The 24,504-nt window shown below is 36.8% G+C and overlaps 1 protein-coding gene across 9 annotated transcripts in view; it reads left to right on the top strand.

Annotated features, from left to right (window-relative positions):
• CCSER1 (coiled-coil serine rich protein 1) overlaps positions 1–24,504 on the top strand; it is a 1,487,998-nt gene that overhangs the window by 1,340,662 nt on the left and 122,832 nt on the right. For 2 of the 9 annotated variants that reach the window (XR_015165660.1, XM_086406531.1), the window contains one exon: positions 1–22,579. This exon is cut by the window's left edge. The exons of the other annotated variants lie outside the window; for them this stretch is intronic. The gene's annotated coding sequence lies outside the window, so the exon portion shown is untranslated. Of the gene's footprint in view, positions 22,580–24,504 lie in introns of those variants that run through there. 9 annotated transcript variants of the gene reach the window in all.

Consider the following 24,504-nt stretch of genomic DNA (forward strand, 5'->3'; position numbering starts at 1 on the left):
GCATATCTGGCAGGTGTTATATATCTTGGCTGAATCTACACTGATTTTTCTAGCATAGTGGGATGAGTCTATACTAGGGGTGAAAAAATTGGAGAAATTATATAAAGGAAAATGTGTCTGGTTTTATTACTGTTCCATATATTTTAGTTTTACAGTCAATAATTCATGACACTAATAATGCCTGGGCACACAAATAGTTAGGAAAGAAATTTTCTGGTGATTAGTGAATGCCAACTTGGTGTCTAGTGTTACCAGCATTATGATCTCTTCAAGGCTCTAAGGAGAGAATCTGTACCTTGCTTCTCCAACTTCTTAGAGCAGCATTCTTTGCATTTCTGGGCGGCTGGTCCCTTCCTTTATCTTTAAAACCAGCAGAGTCTCATCTTACTTCAGTAGTCCCATTACCCTTGTCTCTCTAGTCCTGTTGCACTCTGCCTCCTCTTTTATAACATGCCTGACTAAATTTAGAGCACAACCAGATAATCCAGGCTGATCTCAAAATCCTTAATCACCTATGCAAAGTCACTTTTTCCAAAAAAGTTAAGACTCACAGGCTTCAGATATTAGAACCTAGATATTGTTGGGAGTTATTAGTCAGTCTATCACAGAGTCTTTAGCTGCTTATCTTGGAATTTTTCTTAAGTCATTAATTGTGAATGATTTAATTGACACTATGAAAGAAAAGCCATGCAGTTTATTAAAGAGTTAATCTAAACATTTATATATGTTCAGTTATCAACCTTCAGTTAAGATGTTGTGTTTATTTCAATATTAAGTCTCTTAAAACTGGTGAAATCTTAGTAAACAGAAAATTCCCTTGGTCTAATTTTCTTCTTTCAGCATCTTGATTTTAAATTGTCCACTGTCCCATTTGCTGTTAGTGACAGTTTAAATTGGAGTTATATTTAAGGTAAGGGAAATATTTTCCAATGACCTCTATTTTTCTAATTGTTTTGAATGTAAAATTTAAGTGCTAGATTTTGTTATATAAGTAAAAAGAATCTAAAATGTTTCAAACACTGAAGAAAAATTTGAACATGCTAAAAATTATAAAGGAAAAACATTTTAAGTGAAAATAACACCATCAGTGGAGGTGAAAGAAAGTTCATGTGTCACTCACGTATCATGGGACCTGACTTCCTACAAACTGAATTGTGTTCTTTCATCCTCTCATAATTCTTATTTTACAGTCACTTTCTTTCCAACCAAATTGGAGGCAGGACCCATGGATTGTATCCCCCCAGGCCTCTCTGTCCATGAGATTGCCCAGGCAAGAATACTGGAGTGGGTTGCCATTTTCTTCTCCAGGGGATCTTCCCAATCCAGGGATTGAACCTGCATCTCATGCATTGCAGGCAGATTCTTTACCACTGAACCACCAGGGAAAACCCAGGCATTCCCCATACCAACAAGCAATTCTTGGCCACAAGCAGAGGGTCTGAGAATTCAACTGAATTTTGACACTACCTACTTGGAGATAGCACCAGATTCCACAGGTTAAGGGCTCACTAAAGACTACACCCCAACCTCATCCACCTTCAACTTCAGGTGTCAGTTGCAAGTTCAGATTGTTATAATACCTGTGCTTCTAAACTATGGGCTTTAGATTGGGAGTTCTGTTGACCCTCTTTTTGGGTTTCAGATGCCATTCACAAGCCCAGTTGTTATCTGTTCTTCTGACCAACTGGATGTAGGTTGGTTACCATGACCTTCTTGGGTTCAATTAATTTGCTAGAGTGGCTCTCAGAACTCAAAGAAATATTTGACTTGTTAGATTGTTGATTTATTGTAAAAGGCCATAACTCAGAAACAGTCAGGTGGAAGAGCTGTATAAGGCAAGGTGCGTGGGAAGAGGTGTTGAGCCTCCATATCTTCTTCATGTTCTCCAGTCTCCTCCAGATTTCTCTGTGATCACCAGCCCAGAAGCTCTCCAGATCATGTCCTTTTGTTTTTTATGAAGGTTTACTGTTAATCATGCCTATTAATACTTAGGTATGATTTACTAATCATGCCCATTGGTACATAGACATGACTGATTAAGTCATTGGCCACTGGCAATAGTTTTAATCTCCAGCTCCCCTCTCCTCCCTAGAGGTCAAGGGGTGGACTTAGATGCTTTCCAAAAGTCACATCACTAACAAAACTACAGACACCTTTGTCACTCTCTACTCTTAGGAAATTTCAAGGGTTTGGGGACCTGTGAACCAAAACTGGGAACAAAAATCAAATATATATTTCTTATAATAAATCACAATATCACAAAATCATATTAAGATTGAACAGTGAAGGGGAGTTCAGAGTCAGAGTCTGTAACTCAGGCCTAAGATAATGAGAGTCTGATTCATGGTTGAATCAATGAATGTGAAGGAAACACCTGCTGTTACTTAACATTGCTATTGACTGAGAGAAGTGCCAGAGGGATAGAAATGCCACAGTGACTCACCACTGCCGTGGTACGTAGAGCCTTTGAAAGGAAGGTGTGTAGCTCTTCTGAGCATAATTTCAAGGAGTGTGATAAGCATCTAGTGACATAGGAACACATTACAGAAATGGATCGACTGTGTGGTAGAAATCAGTCAGCTTTGGACAGGAGGTGTGAGCATAATCAATTAAGTCTGTCTTTTAAATTTGAAAATGAAAAAATATATAGATATCTACATGTTTCATTATTTTTTTTTAATGTATTTATTTTTGGCTGTGCTGGCTCTTCACTGCTGCGCGGGCTTTTCTCTGGTTGCAGCGAGCAGGGGCTACTCTCATTGGGGTGCTCGGGCTTCTCACTGTGGTGACTTCACTTGTGGAGCACAGGGTCTAGGGCACGTGGGCTTTCGTAGGCGCACCTCCCGGGCTCTAGAGCACAGGCTCAGTAGTCGTGGTGCCTCTGTACCAGGGATCAAACATGTGTCTCCCGCATAGGCAGGCAGAGTCTATGCCACTGAGTCACCATGGGAAGCCCTGTGGTTATTTTTATTTGATCTGAAAGCAATAAAATATGGCCCTTGTGAATGCCACTGAGTCACCATGGGAAGCCCTGTGGTTATTTTTATTTGATCTGAAAGCAATAAAATATGACCCTTGTGAATTTGAAAAAAAAAAAAAAGTTGAATATTTAGGAGGCATACCTTATATTCAATATAAAGTGAATTCTTATTCTGGGGTGAAATATATACTTCATTTATGAAGTCAAGGCTCTTACTGTGTATGAATACTCTGTCTGCCAGATGGTGCTTAACTCCTTCTCTGCCCCTAAATCTACATCTTCCTGGATCTATGACCCATAAGAAGAATTCGTAATTGACAAAATGAGGTGGTCTTTTTCTCTGATTATTTTGTCATTTCGGAAAAGGTCAAAAGTTTAAATGTTTGATTTTAGGTTTTTAAAAAATGTTTCTTTATTACAAAAGTGGAAAAAGTCATGCTTCAGAAAACATTTACCTCCTTTGAGTGAAATTTAAAAACACAGAATGTGAAAGCTGTGAGTTGGTTTTATTCAGAGCCTTCCTGAGCATGATAACTGAGGAGACAGTCTCTCATAACGTTCCAAAGAACTATTCTGAACAGGTTGAGGGAGGGCCAGTATATATGTGATTTTGGCTAAGGATTATGGGCAGTCAAGCATATATCTCTGTAGATGGTTATTGCTAGTCACAAGGAACAATATCTCAGTTAATGATTTCGGTGCTTTTCTAAGTATGGAAACAGGCAAGAATCGGGTTCATAAAAATTTTACTGGAAGTATATCTAACTATCTAAGGGTCTGTCAGCCTGTTTTCTCAAAGTACAGAGTGTCTCATCCTGTTCTTTGTCCTGAATTCCTTTCATAGTGTGCTGTAGATCCGTGACTGCAGTGGCTAATGACTTGATTCTTGTAGAACTGGCTGATCAGCAATATTTGTTGTTTGGACCTTAAAAGGTTGTTGGAAAAGATTTTAAATAATCACACGTAAATACTTCCTGATTCATAAAGTATACTCCATCAATGCTTTTTTTTTTTTTTTTTCTCTCTCAAAGAAAAGCAAACTGGAAAATACAGTAGTGTGAAAATCCAGCATGAAACGTGAACCAATATTTGATTGAACACTTAAGATAAATGGATTAGAAGATTTAAAGGATATAGTGAATAGTTATATAAGAGAAAACAAACAGAAGAGCTAGAAAGAGTGATAAAAATTTCACAGTTGTATATTGTAAACTGCAATTTTTTTATTCTCACTGTCTTTTATGTTATTTCTCTCCTTCACACACCCCTTACCTACAAAACCCTTTACTCTCTATGATTTGCTTTTGGTCTGGAGTCATGGCTGATTATCTGAAGTCCTTTGGAGAAGAGGTTACAAAGAGACCTCTTAGTCCTTTCCTGCTGCTGCTGCTGCTAAGTTGCTTCAGTCATGTCCGACTCTGTGCGACCCCATAGACGGCAGCCCACTAGGCTCCTCTGTCCCTGGGATTCTCCAGGCAAGAATACTGAAGTGGGTTGCCATTGCCTTCTCTGTAGTCCTTTCCTAAACACCTACAACTGAAAATCTTTCATACTAAACACCTACAACTGAAAATCTTTCATACTGATTAATAAGACAAGTTTTGTATTAGCATAAGCTAACTTCTATAACACCCCTTTTACAAATCCAAATCTTAGAGATTTATCATAATAAAGCAATTTATTTCACACACACATTTAAGAATAATGAAGATTGGTAGGCTTGGGTTAGAGCAAGCTTCTTCATGTAATAGCTTAATTAAAATCTAAGGTACCTTCTATCTATTGGCTTGATTAAAATAAAAGTTTTCAAACTTCACCAATGGATTTGCTTTATCTATCTAGCATACGAAGAAAGAGGAAGTAAGTAGAGAGTTGAAGAATAAGTTTTATGAACCTGAGTTGAGTTCAGTCACTCAGTCGTTTCTGACTTTTGTGACCCCATGGACTGCAGCACGCCAGGCCTCCCTGTCCATCACCAACTCCCAGGGTTTACTCAAACTCATGTCCATTGAGTTGATGGTGCCATCCAACCATCTCATCCTCTCTCATCTCTTTCTCCTCCCACCTTCAATCTTTCCCAGCATCAGGGTCTTTTCAAATGAGTCATTTCTTTGTATCAGGTGGCCAAAGTATTGGTGTTTCAGCATCAGCATCAGTCCTTCCAAAGTCCAAAGGACTTCCAAAGAAATCCTTCCAAATCAGGACTGATTTCCTTTAGGATGGACTGGATGGATCTACTTGCTGTCCAAAGGAATCTCAAGAGTCTTCTCCAACACCACAGTTCAAAAGCATCAATTCTTTGGTGCTCAGCTTTCTTTATAGTACAACTCTCACATCCATACATGACTACTGGAAAAACCATAGCTTTGAATAGACGTACGTTTGTTGGCAAAGTAATGTTTTTGCTTTTTAATATGCTATCTAGATTGGTCATAGCTTTTCTTCCAGGGAGCAAGCATCCTTTAATTTCAAGGCTGCATTCACCATCTGTAGTGATTTTGGAGCCCCTAAAAATAAAGTCTCTCACTGTTTCCATTGTTTCCCCATCTATTTGCCATGAAGTTATGGGACCAGATGCCATGATCTTAGTTTTCTGAATGTTGAATTTTAAGCCAACTTTTTCACTCTCCTCTTTCACCTTCATCAAGAGGCTCTTTAATTCTTCACTTTCTGCCATAAGGGTGGTGTCATCTGTATATCTGAGGTTATTGATATTTATCCCAGAAATCTTGATTCCAGCTTGTGCTTCATCCAGTCCAGCATTTCTCATGTTGTACTCTACATATAAATTAAATAAGCAGGGTGACAATATACAGCCTTGACGTACTCCTTTTCCTATTTGGAACCAGTCTGTTGTTCCATGTCTAATTCTAACTGTTGCTTCCTGACCTGCATACAGATTTCTCAGGAGGCAGGTCAGATGGTCTGGTATTCCCATCTCTTTCAGAATTTTCCATAGTTTGTTGTGATCCACACAATCAAAGGTTTTGGCATAGTCAATAAAGCAGAAATAGAAGTTTTTCTGGAACTTTCTTTCTTTTTCCATGATCCAGCAGATGTTGACAATTTGATCGCAGGTTCCTCTGTCTTCTCTAAATCCAGCTTGAACATCTGGAAGTTCACGGTTCACGTATTGCTGAAGCCTGGCTTGGAGAATTTTGAGCATTTTTTTGCTATCCTGTGAGATGAGTGTAATTGTGTGATAATCTGAGCATTCTTTGGCATTGCCTTTCTCTGGGATTGGAATAAAAACTGACCTTTTCCAGTCCTATGGCCACTGCTGAGTTTTCCACATTTGCTGGCATATTGAATGCAGTACTTTCACAACATCATATTTTAGGATGTGAAATAGCTCAACTGGAATTCCATCACCTCTGCTAGCTTTGTTCCTAGTGATGCTTCCTAAAGCCCACTTGACTTCTCATTCCAGGATGTCTGGCTCTAGGTGACGCCAGACCTGGCCTAGAGGAGGCATTCACTTTTGTCCATATTCTGTTGGCCAGAACTTAGTCACATGGCTGTACTGATGTTCAACAGAGGCTGAGAGTTATATTCTAGTTCTGCACCCAGGAAGAAAGAAAGCCAGGTTTTTGCAAATCTAGCAGCTAGATTGTAGCTATTTTCTGCTACATGATAATGATGATATCGTTGGGTGGTGATGATGATTGTTGGGTTGTTAAAAAACATCATTATTAATTTTATCCTGAGTATGCACCCAAGATGTTCTGGATTAGAGACAGATATAGTCATTAACAGTCATCAATAATTGCACTGACCTCCTTTATCCTGGATTTTATTGGTAAAGCACACAATGAAAGACAAATGGTAAGATTAACTATGTAAGGAACCTTGCACTCCATAGGGGATAAAAGTAAATGGATTTTTTTTCTGCCTATATACTGTAGAAAAGGACAGCTACCTTCCCTACATATCCCAAAAAGGAAGGAGAAAATTTTCTGTTCTTTGCAGATGGGAATAAAAGGATAATGGGTTCTCACTTGAACCTTTTGAAATGTAAATCTCTCCAATGGGCAGTCAGCCCCATTGTGTCTGACTTATATGATCTGGAGACAGTCAATGGTCCTGGGTCTCTTGAAAGGTAAACACGTACATCCTGAGTTTTAATTCTCTTGAATTCTCTCACTATTCACACATTGTAAATTTCCTAAGACTTGCTCCTAGCCCAGATCTCAAGTTTTCAGCACAATTTATTGAGAGAGCCAGTACACTGCAGAGATAATAAATATTTTCTTAACTGCTTACATGATAATGATGATGATAGTAGCCAGCATTTTTTGAGAACTTGCCATGTATCAAAACTTATATCAGTTTTTTATTTAGAATTTGTAGTGTCTCATTAGTCTTTGCAACCCAGGAAATGTTACCACTTCCTTTACAGATGAGAAAATTAAGACACAATAAAGTATATTGTACAGTACAGGGAATATAGTTAATATTTTATAATAACATTAAATGAAATATCATATGTAAAGTATTGGACTATTATGTTGTATATTTGAAACTAACATAGTCCTGTAAATAAACTGTAATTTTTTTTAAAGTTAATAAAGCCCCCAAGGATATACAGGTGGAATGTTGTACAGATTAGATTTGAATACAAACAATTTGACCCTAGAATGTGAACTAAATATATACTTTATTAACAGAAGAATATAATAATGGAGCAACAATTTTTGCATTGTTAATTTCCTTCCTAAGAGGTCGTTTCATTACACCTGTTGTTATTCCTGACTTCCATCACCATTTGGATTAGCAGCACTCCCGTGAATTTTTGTGGATGGCTTTATGAGTAGATAAGGTAAACCTAGGGGCTTCTTGCGAGGCACAGTAGTAAAGAATCTGCCTGCCACGCAGAAGATGCAAGAGACCCAGGTTAGATCCTTGAATTGGGAAGATCCCCTGGAGTAGGCAGTGGCGACCTACTCCAGTATTCTTGCCTTGGACAGAGTAGCTTGGCAGGCTACAGTCATGGGGTCACAAAGAGTTGGACACAACTGGGGACACATACAAAGTAAACATATTTATTACATAATAGTAGTACCTTGATCCATAGATTTTATCTAGTTCATTGTTGGGTCCCCTAAAGACTACACTGTACTGTTCAAAGGAATACCCCTTGATAACTGTTTTTGAACTAGCAATTAAGAATAGATTCTGTGGGGTCACAAAGAGTTGGACACAACTGAGCACGTGAGCACTCTGAGCATATGTGTAATAGACATATGTGTAATGGACCTCACAAATAGAAGTCTCCCTCCTTCCTTTGGGGGACCACAGTCTTATTTGTGGAATAAACCAAAGGAGAAGTCACTAATGATAATGCATTCATTATGAACAAATTAAGAGCTTTTTCATCATCTATATCAAAGGTTTGTCTAGTCAAGGCTATGGTTTTTCCTGTGGTCATGTATGAATGTGAGAGTTGGACTGTGAAGAAGGCTGAACGCCGAAGAATTGATGCTTTTGAACTGTGGTGTTGGAGAAGACTCTTGAGAGTCCCTTGGACTGCAAGGAGATCCAACCAGTCCATTCTAAAGGAGATCAGCCCTGGAATTTCTTTGGAAAGAATGATGCTAAAGCTGAAACTCCAGTACTTTGGCCACCTCATGCGAAGACTTGACTCATTGGAGAAGACTCTGATGCTGGGAAGGATTGGGGGCAGGAGGAGAAGGGGACGACAGAGGATGAGATGGCTGGATGGCATCACTGACTTGATGGACGTGAGTCTGAGTGAACTCCGGGAGTTGGTGATGGACAGGGAGGCCTGGCGTGCTGTGATTCATGGGGTTGCCAAGAGTCGGACACGACTGAGTGACTGATCTGATCTGATATCATCTACTTAAATTGCTTAAACATAAATCATATTTCAAGGGTCCTGTTGATGTTTACTAAAACAAAAGTATATTTAAAACATGAGAAAAATATAAGAAAAAGTAGACTATGTTAAAGAGTACAGTTTTTCTTTGATGATAATATAACTATACATTTCAATCTACTCATTGCCCTAACTGTCACAAATTCTGAAGTAATAACAATCCTGAATAAATGAGATTTTTCACCCTGTAATTGCAATATAAAAAATGTAACCAACCTAGTTTCCTTTTGTCAGACAGTTTAAATTTATTTATTCATAATATTTTATTCAAATACACATTATATCCTGTATATATCACATATTGAAATCATTTTCTGAAGCTTTACATGTTACTTTTGCAAAAACATTTGTGTAAAATAAAGTATAATATGAAGGTATAAAACAATGTTTATGACCATAGGAATAGTTTACTTGATGAAAGGGAAGCAATCACAGTAGTTAATTTTATTAGTAATCCAAGAAATGAGAATTTTTCTTTTCATTTTAATTGTACATATGCATTCTCCTATTTATGTTTCTATTTAGAGTTAACTTTAATCATAAAAAAGTTACTGAATTTTACTATTTGAAATAATGTGTGTGGTAAGTCGCTTTAGTCATGTCCAACTCTTTGAGACCCAATGGACTGTAGCCTGCAAGGCTCCTCTGTTCATGGGGATTCTCCATGCAAGAATACTGGAGTGGGTTGCCATGCCCTTCTCCAGGGGATCTTCCCAATCCAGGGATCAAACCTGTGTCTCTTATGTCTCCTGTTTTGGGAAGCAGGTTCTTTACCACTAGCACCAGCTATAACTGAAAAAGAAATTAATCAGTTTACTTGAGAGAGGTGCAACAATGCTCTCAGGATAGAAACATCACAAAAGATAAAAGGTTGTATTAAAGGATTGAGTTTTCCCAAGTGGCTCGGGGATAAAAAATCTGCCTGCCAGTGCAGGAGATGTGGGTTCCATATGTGACAGTCCACTCCAGTATTCTTGCTTGGAAAGCCCATGGCCAGAGGAGCCTGGCAGGCTACAGTCCATGGAGTCGCAGAGTCAGACACAACTGAAAGACTGAGCACACTTGCACAGTGGAGCATTACTGTGTCTCTAAATGTAAATAATTTATTCCTGTCTCAGTGATAATGCTTAGGCTGTTATAATAAATATCGCCTTCAATCTTAAAGGGAAGTAGGCAAAATTTAATCTCTTACCTAAATAAATTATACAGTCTTTTAAGTTTTGCTTTACAAATCTTAAAGCTCACTCTTCAAAGTAGTTTATTATTTCATTAACATGGTCAAAAGGAAAAAGAAGTAGTGGCAATGGTGGTTTAGCCGCTAACTTATGTGTGACTCTTCTGTCCATGGAATTTCCCAGGCAAGAATACTGGAGTGGGTTGCCATACATTTTTCCAGGTGATCTTCCCAACCCAGGGATTGAACCTGCATCTCCTGCATTGCAGGAAGATTCTTTATCACTGAGTCACCAGGGAAGCCCTAAAGAAGTAGTATGAAATTAATTTGTAATTTGAAAGGGTCAATGAATATTTATCTAACTGATGTATTAGAAATTTAAATCTTTGAAAAACTACCTATGTCTATATTTTTTTTCTTTTTTTTTTAATTTTATTTTATTTTTAAACTTTACAATATTGTATTGGTTTTGCCAAATATTGAAATGAACATGTATACCTATGTCTTTAGAAAAGATAAACTTTCTATTGTAGAATTTCTAGTTATAAACCTGACATTTCAAATGAGAAATCCCACTAGCTCACTATGAAATAAAGTAACAATAAAACATGAAGTACTTTTAAAAATCTCTCTAATAGAACATTGCTTTTTAAAATGTTATGACTCTCAGAAAAGGTGGACTGCATGTAATATTTTTCCTAATAATACCTTTAAGAAAGACCTTTGATTCAGTTTAAGTGGCCTTTTAGAAACTCAGTTGTCAACCAGTGTGCATTCATTTTGTTTTTGTTTTGAAACTGACAGTTATTTCTCTCTCTCTCTCTCTCTCTCTCTCTCGTCTTTCACATCGATTTGAAAGTGCACTTAAAAGGTTAGGGTCAAAGAGATCCATGCCACTGGCAGACAAGGCCAGAGAACTTTCCTAAATTGACCTAATTCAAATATTCATCACTCTGTCTGTGTAAACACTTGAGTAGTATGATGCCTCTTACATGATTAGATCCAACCATAACTAAGCTACATTGAATCTCTGATATTTATCAGATGTAAATATCTACAAGTCACATTACTATAGGGAAAAAAGGTTAATTTTGAATGCTTTGGAAGAGAGTTAGTAATTACTTTTACTGAGGGTACAATCTTGGAAGAAGGCTAGAATGTTGAATTTGAAGTGAAGTAATGGATACTTACATCCATTAAGTATTGTATAGATTATAGCCATTCAGCACCTTATTTTTTTTTTTTAATTTTTTTTTAAATTTTATTTTATTTTTAAACTTTACATAATTGTATTAGTTTTGCCAAATATCAAAATGAATCCACCACAGGTATACATGTGTTCCCCATCCTGAACCCTCCTTCCTCTTCCCTCCTCCCTCCCCATACCATCCCTCTGGGTCGTCCCAGTGCACTAGCCCCAAGCATCCAGTATCGTATTTTTTACACTAGAGTTTTCTAAAAATGTTTTAAAAGCTAATATACTAATAGAACATATCTAAATTACTTATGATTGGGCATAAATCTATTGTCATTTTTCCCCTAAATATACTAATTCTCTTCCAGTGCAATTGGCCACTTTCATTTTATTAACTATCTTTAGATTATAGAAGACTAAAATGGTAAAGAAAATATCAAAATAAAGACAACCCTTCCAGTGCCGCTTTATACATAGTAAACCAGGATTGGCAAGTAGATTTTATTTCTCATGCCTGTCATGATGAATTTGTAAGCAGTTACCTGGAGGTCTGTGTGAAAAGGAAACAGGTTGAATATAGCCTCAGAAGAATGACTATTAAGATATATTTGCTATGGTTTCTTGATATTTGTCATCTTCCAGTAAATCCTTGATTTTTTTGAGAGATGTTTGTGGGGCCTTTGTGGATTTCCATTTTCAAATAAAAGGTTATATTTTCCCCTTCCCCCACAAAAATATGTATGCATCCACAAATAAAAAGTACTTAGTACTGGGATATGAATTTTAATCCATTTGTTTTGCTTGTTTACCTGCATAGAACCTCATTCTAGTACATCTTAATGTATATGATTCAAATTTGGGCTTCAGGAAAATTATATATTAAGTTGAAAGGGCAATTGTTCAATCTGTAGATACAAATAACCTACTTTTATAACTATTAACCAAATGATTCCTACAGTATCTGAGGTACAAACTCTATTTCAAGATTTTGTCTAGTTCAAAATATTTATTTAGGAACTAAATCGTGCTGCTAATTGGACCAAAATCTTTCAAATGAGATAAAATAAAGCCCATTTTCTCCTACAATAAATTGGGAACGTTGCCCAGTATAAAGCACACGATGAGGTGACAGAAAGGCAGGGTATTAGGGTGAATGTAAAAGATGCAAAGTATCACAAGAAAACTGCAAGCAGCCTCATCACTAAAATTGAAGAATAATAACTCTGTTAGGAGATAGGACTGTATTTTGGAAAAACCTATTTGAAACCCTTACCATCAGTGTAATCTACTCAAAGGAGTTGTTTGATTCTGGCTGTGCACAGGTGAGTAAAACAGCCAGGCCTGTACCCAGGAGATGAGATCATGCAGGTTCACGGTGACCCAGGCACACCACATAGATCTGCAAGTGCTGGGCTCACAGTGGTCATGAGGTAATACGGATGGGCCATTAGTAAAGCTGTGATGACGCACTCCCCTGGGCCGTGGTCGGCTTGTTTTGCTGCTGTAGTAAACAATTCTCTCACTAGAAATGGCAGCACTTGGTGATGATATTCTTTTCCCTTTGAATTAATTTAGGAGGCTTTGAAAGTACTTCCAGCATTAAGAATTATTTGTGTATAAGCTTTTTTTTTTTTTTTTTTTGCATCTAGCACAATGATGTGTTTTTGCCATGTTTCCTTAAAAATATCTGAAGATTTTATTTAACTAAGCCCTTGGTAAGATATTAGGAGGCTTCATTTTAGAATTTTGGTATGATTGGCACACATGAAAGCAGTGACACATATTTTTTATTGTTTTTAAATGACTTGGAGCTTTAGTTTACCAAGTAAATTTTCAATTCACTTGTACTGTATCAATTTGTGACTTTCCCACTTGGTAAACTTTCATTTTAAGGCTTTGCTGAGGTTTTCTTGAGACAGGCTATTATGATAGCATCTCCGTAAGTGCTGTGATATGACATGTTTCCAAGGCTGTTGTAAAACAATTATAACTGCCACTAAAATATCTTGGCTGGGATGGATATGAAAATGAACAAAGGGAACGTGAGAATCTAACATGTTCTCACTTGATTCTATAGTGTAATCTGGGTAAAGATATTTTTGCCACAAAGATCAATCAAATAGTAATTTCCTGATTTTATTTTGTGGGTTGATTAGAATTATACCTGCCTTTTTGTGCCCAAGAAAATATCCAAATCCTATTTGTAGATGTAAAATAAAATCTGAAATATTTTTGTTTAAAATGGCTTCTTATAATTAAAATATGGCAAATTTTATGTTTGAATAGAAATCTTTCACTATCAGAACCAGTGACATCTTGGTATCATTATAATTTTTGCAAAAAACAAGATTCTCTCATGAGTACAATCTGATCAACTAGTCCTGTTTCACCTTTTGGGGATCCCTGGAATAACAGACACAGAGACAGATCTAGTTTATAGAATCTTAGAAGTTTTTATCAATCACTTCTTTCTTTAGCAGCATCATAGACATAAGCCATACCCCACAATCATATTAACTAGAGCAGGAAACTTTAAAAAAAAATCATAAGTAGGTTCTTTACCTCCACAATATTTTCTCTGGAGATGACTTTGTCTCCTTTATCTATCATCCTAGTATATAACACACAATAGGTAGCTGGAACTATCAATAAAAGGGATTCAGTTCAGTTCAGTTCAGTCACTCAGTCATGTCCGACTCTTTGCAACCGAATGGACAGCAGCACGCCAGGCCTCTCTCTCCATCACCAACTCCCAGAGTTTACCAAACTCATGTCCACTGAGTCAGTGATGCCATGCAGCCATCTTGTCCTCTGTTATCCCCTTCTCCTCCTGCCCTCAATCTTTCCCAGCATCAGGGTCTTTTCAAATGAGCAGCTCTTCGCATCAGGTGGCTAAAGTATTGGAGTTTCAGCTTCAACATCAGTCCTTCCAGTGAACACTCAGGACTGATCTCCTTTAGGAAGGACTGGTTGGATCTCCTTGCAGTCCAAGGGACTCTCAAGAGTCTTCTCCAACACCACAGTTCAAAAGCATCAGTTCTTCGGCACTCAGGTTTCTTTATAGTTCAGCTCTCACATCCAATACATGACTGCTGGAAAAACCATAGCCTTGACTAGATGGACCTTTGTTGGCAAAATAATGTCTCTGCTTTTAAACATGCTATCTAGCTTGATCATAACTTTCTTTCCAAGGAGTAAGCGTCTTTTAATTTCATGGCTGCAGTCACCATCTGCAGTGATTTGGGAGCCCCCCAAAATAAAGTCAGCCACTGTTTCCCCATCTATTTGCCATGAAGTGATGGGACTGGATGCCATGACTTAGTTTTCTGAATGTTGAGCTTTAAGTCAACTTTTTCAGTGTCCTCTTTCACTTTCATCAAGTGGCTCTTTAGTTCCTCTTTACTTTCTTCCATAAGGGTGGTGTCATCTGCATATGTGAGGTTATTGCTATTTCTCCTGGCAATCTTGATTCCAGCTTGTGCTTCATTCAGCCCAGCGCTTCTCATGATGTGCTATGCATATAAGTTAACTAAGCAGGGTGACAATATATAGCTTTGACGTACTCCTTTTCCTATTTGGAACCAGTCTGTTGTCCATGTCCAGTTCTAACTGTTGCTTCTTGACCTGTATACAGGTTTGTCAAGAGGCAGGTCAGGTGATCTGGTATTCCCATCTCTTTCAGAATTTTCCACAGTTTATTGTGATCCACACAGTCAAAGGCTTTGGCAAAGTCAATAAAGCAGAAATATCTGTTTTTCTGGAACTCTCTTGCTTTTTTGATGATCCAGCAGATGTTGGCAATTTGATCTCTGTTTCCTCTGCCTTTTCTAAAACCAGCTTAAACATCTGGAAGTTTACTGTTCACATACAGTTGAAGCCTGGCTTGGAGAATTTTGATCATTACCTTGGTAGCATGTGAGATAAGTGCAATTGTGCAGTAGTTTGAGCATTCTTTTGCATTACCTTTCTTTGTGATTGGAATGAAAACTGATCTTTTCCAGTCCTGTGGCCACTGCTGAGTTTTCCAAATTTACTGGCATATTGAGTGCAGCACCTTCACAGCATCAGCTATTAGGGTGTGAAATAGCTCAACTGGAATTCCATCACCTCCACTAGCTTTGTTCGTAGTAATACTTCCTAAGGCTCACTTGACTTCACATTCCAGGATGTCTGGCTCTAGGTGAGTGATCACACCATCGTGATTGTCTGGGTCATGAAGATCTTTTTTGTTCAGTTCTTCTGTGTATTCTTGACACCTCCTCTTAATATCTTGTACTTCTGTTAGGTCTCTACCATTTCTGTCCTTTATTGAGCCCATCATTGCCTGAAATGTTCCCTTGGTATCTCTAATTTTCTTGAAGAGATCTCTAGTCTTTCCCATTCTGTTGTTTTCCTCTATTTCTTTGCATTGATCGCTGAAGAAGGCTTTCTTATGTCTTCTTGCTATTCTTTGGAACTCTGCATTCAGATGCTTATATCTTTCCTTTTCTCCTTTGCTTTTTGCTTCTCTTCTTTTCACAGCTATTTGTAAGGCCTCCCCAGACAGACATTTTGCTTTTTTGCATTTCTTTTCCACGGGGATGGTCTTGATTCCTGTCTCCTGTACAATGTCACGAACCTCAGTCCATAATTCATCAGGCACTCTATCTATCAGATCTAGTCCCTTAAATCTCTTTCTCACTTCCACTGTATAATCATAAAGTATTTGATTAAGGTCATAACTGAATGGGCTAGTAGTTGTCCCTACTTTCTTCAATTTAAGTCTGAATTTGGCAATAAGGAGTTCATGATCTTAGCCAGTCAGCTCCTGGTCTTGTTTTTGCTGACTGTATAGAGTTTCTCCATCTTTTTCTGCAAAGAATATAATCTTTCTGATTTCAGTGTTGACCATCTGGTGATGTTCATGTGTAGGTCTTCTCTTGTGTTGTTGGAAGAGGGTGTTTGCTATAACCAGTGTGTTCTCTTGGTAAAACTCTTTTAGCCTCTTCCCTCCTTCATTCTGTACTCCAAGGCCAAATTTGCCTGTTACTCCAGGTGTTTCTTGACTTCCTACTTTTGCATTCCAGTCCCCTGTAATAAAAGGACATCTTTTTTGGGTGTTAGTTCTAAAAGGTCTTGTAGGTCTTCATAGAACCGTTCAACTTCAGCTTCTTCAGTATTACTTGTTGGGGCATAGACTTGGATTACCGTGATATGGAGTGGTTTGCCTTGGAAATGAACAGAGATCATTCTGTCATTTTTGAGATTGCATCCAAGTACTGCATTTGGGACTCTTTTGTTGACTATGAGGGCTACTCCATTTCTTCTAAGAGATTCCTGCCCATAGTAGTAGGTAATATGGTCATCTGAATTAAATTCACCCACTCCAGTCCATTTTAGTTTGCTGATTCCTAGAATGTTGACATTCACTCTTGCCATCTCCTGTTTGACCACTTCCAATTTGCCTTGATTCATGTACCCAACATTCCAGGTTCCTATGCAATATTGCTCTTTACAGCATCAGACCTTGCTTCTGTCACCAGTAACATTCAAAACTGGATGTTGTTTTTGATTTGGCTCCATCCCTTCATTTTTTTCTGGAGAATCTTCATTCTTTGTGGGTTTCATGAGGACCCTATGAACAGTATGAATAAAACAGGTATATAGGTAAATTACTGATGGATGCCTTTTCTGAAATTTTATCTCCTTCAATGACAATCTGTGATCAGCACTACCCCTAGTTAAGTTGTACTTACTACCAACTACTAAAAAATCCCTCTGTTTGATGTTTTATATTCTTGTGTTCTGCCAGTGCCTATGGTTTTTGTATTAGGGGAAACATAATTCTTTGCTTAAATCAGTCCAGACGAAATCTGCAGAGTTTCTCCTTGAGATGAGCAAACATATGGAATGTGAAGAAAGTTATTCTTCATCATAAACATTTTTAAGTAGTGGAAAAGGAAAATGTAAAAAGGCCATATGCTTTGGGAAAGTAATTTTCATTATGGAAGCTTCTGAGAAGGGCAAACAATGAGAAAAAAACTGTTATGCTTTAGAATTTCCATGATACTTAGTGTCTTTCACAGTTGACACCATTTTTTATTCAGTGTACTCTTTGAAGCCCTCTTCAGTAGAAACCACAAGGCAACAGACGTAAGCACTGGACTCATTAACCAGAGGTTGTGTTTTTTTCTCTCCATTTGGTCCAGGATGTCTTAGTTATGGTGTTGTTTTAGAGGAACGTGTTAAATTGTAAATAGCAGAGATCTAGGAGTCAAACAGCTGTATTAAAGTCTCAGCCCTTACAAATTAATAGCTCTTCCATCTTGGAAAATTTATTTTATTTTTGATTTTAGGTATCCATATTTATAAAACAGAGATCCTGATCCATACTTCTTAGTGTTCCTGTGAGAATAAATTAAAAAAGTATTTGAAGAGCCTAGCCCAATGCTTGGCACATAGCCAACACTCAGAAACTCATGGTTTTATTTTTTTGTTTAGTATGATACTCAGCATGGAGTCTGTGGTTAGTATGGATCCATTATCTAATTCACCTAGTTTTATTTCATAGTTTTATCCTAAGTTAGCTAGATAGGCACGTGTGTGTGTGTGTGTGTGTGTGTGTGTGTGTGTGTGCGCGTGCTTAGTTGCCTCTTTGTGACCCCCTGGACTGTAGCCCACCAGACTTCTCCATCTGTGGGATTCTCCAGGTAAGAATACTGGAGTGGGTATCCATTCTCTTCTCTAGGGGATCTTCCCAATTTTGGGATCAAACCTGGGTCTCCTGAATTGCAGGCAGATACTTTACCATGTGAACCACCAGGGAAGCCCAGCTAGGTAGGCATACAGAAGACAGATGATGACATTTCCCCTTGTCAATGTCATTAATTAAAACACTCAGCCTAAGTCAGCAGTGACTTCAGTGTTATTAATGTATTAAAGTTTTCAGTTTGATAGATATTTTTGTGCTATGTGGCCAATGTGTCTACATCTTTTATCTTACAAACTGAAGAAAAATCAAGAGCTCAGATAATAAAATGATGAATTCACCGTCACAGAGTGAAGAATTATAATTACATTCTAGTTTTTTTGAACATTAGAATTATGGTCTCAACCAATTAGGTGGCAAACATCCAAATAATGTTTGTTCTTTTTGTTTTGTGAGAGTACATTACAAATCCCTGCCCAGTTCCAGAGGATTACCAAGTAGCAGAAGAATACGGTCATGTTCCTTTATCTTTTAAAATGTCGCATAAGTTCAGGAGGTATTTTTTGCATATTGGAAACTGCTGTCTATAGCACAACTGTTTTAAAATGCCATTCATAATTCTAAATGATAGAATCTGACACTTCTTCTGAAGAAACTTGTTATAAGAGTCTTCTCAATCATTACTGAATTCAAAAGCAGACAATCTGTAGATCATTGTTCTAACTAAAGGACATTTTTATCAGGGTTTTTTTTTTTTTTTTTTTTAGTGTATGTGTGAGAGAGACAGGGACTAGACAGATACTTAACTACCATATCTGATTTCATTTCTGTTTTACCACAAAAAGGAAATCCACTTATTGGCTACTTATCCTCTCCTCTCCTTCCCTACCCACTTTTTCTCCTCCTCTCCTCTCTCTCCTACCAGCGTTCCAAAGATGCATCAACCATTGTGAGATGTACTGTTTGGATGCTTTCATAGTCAGAAACCATGGGGTGTTTTACTTTGCTAGAGCTACCATGAGAAAATATCAAAGATTGAGTGACTTATACAACAGAGTGTGTTTTCTCACAGTTCTGGAGACTAGAAATCCAAGATTAAGGCTTAGGCAGGTTTCGTTGTCCCCAAAGCCTCTCTGCTTGGCTTGCAGGTGGCTGACTTCTCTCTGTGTCCTCAAAGGGCCTTTCTTCTGTGTGCACACATCACTGGTGTTTCTTCTGAGGTCCAAATTTCTTCTTCTTATAAAGATACTAGTCATATTGTAATAGAGCCCACTCTGAAGTGTTGCTATGACAACAAGGACTGTAGCTCACCAGTCTCCTTTGTCCATGGGATTCTCCAGGCAAGAATACTGGAGTGGATAGCCATTCTTTTCTCTAGGGGATCTTCCCAACCCAAGAATCAAATCTGTGCTTCCCGCATTGTGGGCAGATTCTAGCTCACCCTAACAGCCTTATTTTAATTTTAATTGCCTCTTTAAAGGCTGTAACTCCAAACACAGTCACATTTTGAGATGATGGTGATAGGACTTCAACATATAAGTATTGTGGTGGCAGGGACACAGTTCTGCCTATAACATGGGGAATGCAAGTTATTTTTCCAAATAAATTTAAGCAACCTTGTAAAATTTTTTTAAAAAGACAGTTATAACAGAAGAGTATAGCTATTCCCAATAGCAGCCATATTGCAAACCCTAAATGTGTGAGAAGCTAGACTCTGAGGATTCCTCAAAGGCATATCATAGTGACCCAAGTAGAGTCCTAGGAGGGTGTCATTATATTAGCAAATATTAATCTGTGACAAAGATTTACATCTGATTTAAAAAAAGAAAGAATATGTTGGCAGAGGGTGCTGATGATTTTTACGCAAGCTGGAGAAAAGCAGCTGAAACAGTAAGAACTCACTATTGGATTTCCAGCCATGTCCTGGGTTGAGGTCACAGTGGAGAGATCCTCAAACTGTCTAGTAACTAGAAAGATATGTTCTATGTTGTGGGTCTGATTTGAGTCATTGGGCCTCACTGAGGTCAGTCGATTGAAGTGTTGTTGCTCCCTTTCATTTTACACTGAATCCATCTTTTGTCAAAAGTAATTTATTCTGAAATTCAACTTCTCATATATTGTAACAATGGGAAATTCATGGAGAGCAGACATCAATAATATTTCATTTTCAGGAAAAGAATGCCCCCAGTTGTAAATGATAAGCTGACTTTCTGGTTGTTCAGCAATGTAACATGAGCTCCATGGTAGTTTTGTCTACTCAGCCCATCTCTGGAATCTCCCTCTTTGTGCTTGTGACCTTAACTGCAGCATACTCATTTAATAAATACTGTTGAGTCTTATTCTTCCTTTTCTGTGAAAAAGTTTATGTGATTAATTCTCAAATTCCCCTAGCTGTTCTTAGTTGATTTTTTTAAAACCTCTAGTTCAACCTTAATTTTTAATTGAATGGCACTTTCTGTGACTTTGAAAACCACTGTATTCAGCTTAGTTGAGCTTGTTCTTGCTTTAGAACCTTGAGCTAATGCTAACTCTGTACTTAGATCTTCTTATAACTTGCCTCTTTACATATTCTAGGTCAAATGTCAACCCCTTAGAGGCCTTCTTTGACTAACCTTGCTAAAAAGACTGCTTACCATCCCTGGCCTCCATCACTGCTGCAAAAAAAAAAAAATACTGACAATATTTACTGGGGTCAGTGAACTTGTCTTTCCTAAACAAAATCAACAAGTCAATGAATCACTCTTGCATTCTCTAGAATGTTTGAAGAATGGGAAACACAATAAAATTTTTAAATTTGATATTTATATATATATATATATATATATATATGTTCATGTGTTAAATAAACATTGGCTAAAAATGATAGACACTATCTGGCTAGATACTTTCCTATCATATACAAAATTTATGAGTTCTTACTGTCTTCTACTTGAAAACAAGTGGTTCTCAGCTTCCAAGGGATTTACCTGTCAGTGATTTACTCCCCTGAAACTCAAACTGTGGTCCCCCAAATAACAGCATGAAGATTCCCACAAAATTATTAGATATGTAATTTTTGGACTACACACCAGATCCACTGACTCTGAAACTCTGGAGGTGAGATCCAGCTATCTTTACTGTAACAGAACCTTCAGATGTCTCTTCAGTGAACCACTGACTTACCTATTCAAAAGTCTAACATAATATTTATCGACATTTGAACCAAAATAATAGCACTGCCATTCAAATATACTTGGAGCTCTTCAGTGACTTTAGAACCTACTAATATCATTGTAGAAAATCAGCCTTCTATCTCTCTGATTTATAATTGCATTCACAAACTTGACATCTCAGAATGATCCCAGAATCCTATACCTAATTTCTCAGCTAAAAGTCAATGTAGACTGAGGTTCATTTCCTAATACATGGATGAAAAGCTATTTCCCATTACAGCTCTTTGGTATGGGACAGGAAAAAAATGAATAGGAAATGACAATAAATCAACACCAATTTATCAACCTTGCTGTCATTTCTTAAGTATCATTTTCACAAATATGTTATTTCAGAGCTGTGGTAGAGGACAAAGGAATGATTTGGCAAGCTCCAAAAGACTCAAATGTCAGGAAAATATTTTGTTCCAGGAGATTTATGCTGTGAATAAATGTTTGAAATTCAGTTAATATATGTCACCATTCATTTGTGGCACAAAGATAATAGAATCATAAGAGAGGAACTTCATTGTCTTTACACTGTGAGAAAAATATGAGTTTGTTTTAAAAAGGGTAGAAAGTAGCATGTATCAGTGAAAAAGCAGGAGCCAATGCGTGAATACCCACCTGCCTTTTAACTCCATCTGCAGTGAACTCCCTTGTACTGTGCTTGCCCTACAAACAGAACTACAATCTGCAATGCAAGTATTACCTAACCTTTGAAAGCTGCCTATGTTGTAAAAGCATTTCTTCTCAGTGACACACAAATCTTAAAGAAGATAGTTACTAATACACTGAAGCACACCTTTCTAGTTCAGGTAGAAATTCTTGCTGCTTAAATATAGAGAATTATTTTTTCTTCATATATGTTGATTGTATCTTTTCTAAAAAAATAGTAAAGTAAAATCAAAATTGATATGATTGAAATCTTTTGGGAATAAAATTGAGAACCATTTTACATAAATATAAAATAATAAGGACTTCATTTTGAATATATATATTCATATATATTTTGCATATATATATGCAAACAGATATAAATATATCATATTTTTAAACAATCAAATTAATGTTCTGATATGGTAAAGAAATAGAATTATGAACATGGAATTCAAAACAAGTTTTTTTTAATTTCAGAATATAAATGCATTCATTTTGGCTATGTTATGTATATCCCAATTTACTTAACTGTAATTATTAAGGATTGCACATTCTTTTGGATTGTCCTAGAAACTTATTGAAATATTAATAATGTACTATTAAATCTTATTTACTATGAAGATAATATATTGTATAAATTTTTGATATTTAATATTTTGGAGCATCAATTATATCAAAATCAAATTATTTCTAAATTATAGGACATAGATCTAGAGAGAGGGCATAAAATTATTCTTGCCCTGAGCAAATAATTGTCTTGTAGTCTTATAGATAAGAGCATCAATTTAACTTAGCCCCAATAATATCTTTGTAAAAAATAGAGAAATATTACAGTGACTAGGAGAACTTTTGGCCTTCAAATAACTACCTACTCCAGATATTAATACAAAAATTTTGTTATTTTTAATTGCTCATATCATGACACTATTCTAAAGGAAAAAATACTTTTAAAGTTGTGACTATTAATTCATGGTCGTTGTAGATATTTCCACATTCAACCCTTAGACTTTTTTTCATAGGAATTGCTCATAGTTATATAATGTTAGCTAGTGTAAAAATCTGATTCACTTTGAAATAACTGCTCAATTATGTATATCTATAAAGCAATTGGGAAGAGATTCAGAAATAAACAATGTATACATTTGTTTAAAGAGGTCGTTCATATTTTCAATAGTGTACAAGCTAGTAATACAAAAGCCTTATTGATTTAAAAACAGAAACAGTAGATATTCTTTCAAAATAAATGTGGAGTATATGGATACCTTGGATTTAGTAGTAGAAAAATAGGATTTGTTTACCCAGTGACACATGAAGATAACATTAAAGTTTCAATTATGTTAAAAATTAAGGTTTTTTACATTTAAAATATCACAAACCTTGGGAAACCTGAGTTAAGAGGCAGCAGAAGGAATGTACACAAGTCTACTTATTAGACATGCTGTGAACCCAAGAACTGCTACTGCTGCTAAGTCACTTCAGTCGTGTCCAACTCTGTGTGACCCCATAGACGGCAGCCCACCAGGCCCCGCCGTCCCTGGGATTCTCCAGGCAAGAACACTGGAGTGGGTTGCCATTTCCTTCTCCAATGCAGGAAAGTGAAAAGTGAAAGTGAAGTCGCTCAGTCGTGTCCAACCCTCAGCGACCCCATGGACTGCAGCCTACCAGGCTCCTCCGTCCATGGGATTTTCCAGGCAAAGAGTACTGGAGTCGGGTGCCATTGCCTTCTCAAGAGAAACTAACTTGCATAATTCTTACTGATATGTTGTTGTGGAAAAAATTCTATGTATGGAAACAAATATGGTCAAAGTGTCAATTTAAAGAACAATAGAGAAAGTGAAATTATTTTTATGTTTTCAAATAAAAATATTTTAAGAATACATTATATTGGAACAGGTAGTATAGCAGTCAGGGAATGGCCAAAATATAGAATTAGTAAACATATAAACAAAAGTGACTTCAGATGTTTCCTTGCAGTATTTTTAAATCTTGTTATTCAAAGCATTAGAAAATAATGAGTATGTTCTCATGCTTGCTTCCTTAGTATCTGCTTCTCTCTCATGATTCTGAGAATGTAGTTCAAAAACCAAAAAAAAAGATACAGAGTGCCTGGTCCACATTTTCAGTTTATTTGTTCTTGTAAGTAGTTATCAAAAACTTAGGAGTTAAATGGACACTGGCCTATAGTGTCCTTTTGCCACTTAAAATAATTTGTTTCCATTTCTATTCTTTTCATCCTATATGGAAATTATTTTTCATGTAATTAAAAAAATAATCCCAATTATCTATATATCCCCAAATATGAATCTTCCACAGCTAATCCAACTGTTAAATGATCTAAATTAAATAACTAATTAAACAAACATTCTGAACAACTACTGTGTACCAGACAGTGTAGTAAGGCTTGGGGGTGCAGCAGTGAAATAAATTCCCTGTGTTCATGAGACTGACATTCTTGTGAGGGTGAGGGAAAGGTAACAATAAAACTAAAAAAATAAAAATAAAAAGTGGGGGGTAAAAAGCAATAACATTTGTTAGGAAGTGATCGATTCTAAGCATAAAAGAGACAAAATGGGAAAAAGAGTGACATAAGGTAGAACAAAGTGGTATTTTGTAAAGAGGGAAGATTTCTTTCAATGATAATATGTATATAATGTCCTGGAAAAGGTGATGAGCCAGCCACAGAGACACATGGGGCAGTAGTGTTTAAGGCAGAAGAAACAACA

The sequence above is a fragment of the Bos grunniens genome, chromosome 6 (genome assembly GCF_055505025.1).
Source record: "Bos grunniens cultivar Pamir isolate PY7600 chromosome 6, Bosgru_T2T1.0, whole genome shotgun sequence".
NCBI lineage: Eukaryota > Metazoa > Chordata > Mammalia > Artiodactyla > Bovidae > Bos > Bos grunniens.